This window comes from Trifolium pratense, linkage group LG1, assembly GCF_020283565.1.
Source record: "Trifolium pratense cultivar HEN17-A07 linkage group LG1, ARS_RC_1.1, whole genome shotgun sequence".
NCBI classification, from domain to species: Eukaryota; Viridiplantae; Streptophyta; class Magnoliopsida; order Fabales; family Fabaceae; genus Trifolium; species Trifolium pratense.
Window position 1 is genome coordinate 11,369,032 of NC_060059.1, and position 3,317 is coordinate 11,372,348.

Genomic DNA, 3,317 nt, shown 5'->3' on the forward strand with positions numbered 1-3,317 from the left:
TAACATCTTGTTCGATGTTCTCATAACTGCTTCTGATCACTAGAATGTGATCAGCTGCAATACCCCCACTAGTGCCCCCACTATTTCTCAATTTAAAGAGAAATTTGTTTTTATATAAATCAACTTCATTCGATTCTATCACCATTTTAGCATATAGGTCATAAACCCTATTAGCTTTACTATCAATTATATACTCAATGAGTACATATTCATAGGCTCTACTAGTGAGTTTAACTCTCTTGATTTCTGGAATTTAAACATAGGCCAGATAAACCAAGTTCTAAAATAAGACAAATTAGATTGTCTTTTCTTCAAAATTTCATAATTAGAAATTTGTTCTTGTAATTAGACACTTATCTAGCACAAAACAACCAATTCATAAAAATGAGTTTCAATGCCGAAATTAAGTATGATTATAACAACCAGCTCATCAAAGAATTTATACTTTCTTTTCATTTTACCATTATATAAGAGACAATTGTTTCATGAATAGTTTCGTACTCGTTATAAATGGGAAATTATATTTTGTGCTTCTATATGAAGATTGCACGAATGGAATCAATTCATGTCCATTTATATTAGGTATTGAATCCCATAGTACAAAGTAAGACAAAAAATTATATAGAAATTCCCGTAAGGAAAAACTGTCCACCACCCACTTGATCTACCAACAAGGTTGATCTTAGTAAATTATATAACAATTAACTCTTTTGTTATAGTCTGTGTAGCGGTATTTGATTCGGTACTGCACTTATGTGCCATATGACATAGTATATCACAATTGTATAAGATACATTGTGATCCAGGGTCATTCCATAATGGTGGATTTACTTTTTAGTGTTGTTGTTCGAGACAACAAATACTTTCTTTTTATGTTCTTGCTAACTTCTTCGTCAATGCGAAGACATGTTATCAGACATTTGAGGGAATATTACTTAGCCATTTATCCTTATAGCTTGTTAAATTTTTTAAAGTAAAATTGGAATATCTTCCTTCAAAATAATAGCAACTCTGTTGTTATTATAACAACATAATTTTTTTTTTTTTTTTTTTTTTTTTTTTTTTTTTTTATTGCCAATCTTTAAAGTGATTCCCTTCAAACCAAAATGGTTTGTTCTAGTTAGCAACATCATAATTTGAGCCAGTAATTTCTTCGGTAGACATGGCAGAAAGAAACGTCTTAAAATTGTTGTTTCCGATGTTCAAAATCGTTAAAAAATAATTTTCAGCCACCGAAGAGATTACTGGACTGAGTCGCGGGTGAATACGCTTTCTTTAAGACGTTTCGCGGCACTGCCCAAAATTGTGCAAGGCAGACGATCAACCACGAAGTCTCCAGGATAAAACAGCCCAGTTCTCTACTGATACCGATAAATATTGCACCGTAGATATCGGGCAAGAATTACACCCTCAAATATGATACTAAAACCATTGCGCTATGGTGGTTTTAAGTTCATTCTAATACGGTGCTATGACCGTTCTAATATGGTACCGAGACCATTTTTATATGGTAACTAAGACCATTCAAATCATAGGGAATATGACGCTATGACCATTTTTAAATTTGAAGGAACTGTGATAATAGAATCACTCTTGAATATAAGAATAATACTAATACTAGTATTACTCACCACATAACTTTAATTCTTCGCTAAACTATTAGGAACAAAAATTATTGCAAAACTATCTAATTTGCAAAATCATTCTAGTTAGTTATAACAACACCTTAAAGAATCTTAGCCAAATAAAATTCAAAGAGTTTCTTACTTCTTTTAAGATGTAAAAACAATTGCAGGTAAATATGTATTAGTTACTGCATCACTAGTATTCGGATCATCTCATAATCTTAGAGCTTAAATAAAACTAGCATCATATGATTCATTAAGATCATTTCGACTAATAATATTCCAAAAACGGAAGAAAAAATACCTGACCATATGTACTCTCTATACTTTTCAACATACTACTTGATTTGATTTTCCAACGGGTTAACAGTAATAATAGTATGTGACAAGAGTATCTTTGAATGACATAATTCTTACTAACCTCATGAAGGACACAGGTTTCAAATGCTCACACCAATACCACCGACTTCTATTTGCTCAATTATCTATTTTTTTTCTATTTTTGTGGCGGCAGCTAGCAGTTATAATAATTGTAAAGGCTTAACCCTTAAACCAATATATTACCCTATCAAGCAACAACTAACAATGCTAGATATATGGTACCAGAACTCAAGACCTTTGACTACTTCATTTTGCATTCTCCACGTGATGTTTTCCAAATTAATCATGAATTAAATAAATAAATAAATAAGAGTTAATTTAATTATTTTCCAAATACACACTAGTATACTATACACACTAGTATATTCTAGTACCCGAAGTGAGACTCAAAAATTTTATTTTCAATTTACACAATATTGTGCTCTTTGTTCCAACAGAATCCTATAATCTCATCCAAAAAAACAATCATTCATCATAAATATATATGATTTCACATGCCTTTTTAACATGATTTCAAAGCACACGCAAGAAAAAAGATGGAAAATATGTTGATTTTGAGGTGATCGGTGGTTTCAAAGCTTTGAGATGTAAATATAAAATTAAATTTAGATAAGTTTTTTTTACGCTACTCTTAATATTTTGGAGTTATTTATCTAATAATTAATGATAACAAGTTATGCACGTGAAATAAAAATTGATTAAAAATAATTGTAAATATATATATGATTTATTCGCATGAGTTGTTGAATATATCCCTTTAATTATCGAGGTGTAGTATAAACTTCACCATTAAATAATTTGATCAAATCAAACTTGGCTTCTTCATTATAGAGGAGTGTTATCTAAACACAAAATTTGGGGATACAAAATTGACATATTTTTTTACCACTCACATGCACGGAAATCGATGCATGCAAATAATATTAAAAAAATAAAAAATATATATTTATTGTATTTTTATTTAAAAATTGTGTTGGAATAACATTTTCCTTTATTATATTATCATATTTAGACTCTACCATTCTAATGTAGGACAAATCATAGACAAATAAAAACTTTCAATACTCTTACAAAAAAGAGTTGGGTTAAACATATCGACCCAATGAGCTCAATCCGTGTTGCCACATACATATCCCTATACATCAACATCAACTAATTAAGGTGGGTGAATGAGTTGTAAATGATAATTCAAAAGTTAGTAAATTAAATTTGTCGGTAGAGTGAGAAGTTTACATGATTGAGCTGGTTACAGCAGTAAGCCAATTAATCCTATTCAATATGTTAAATTCTTTACATTTTCAACGCATTGAA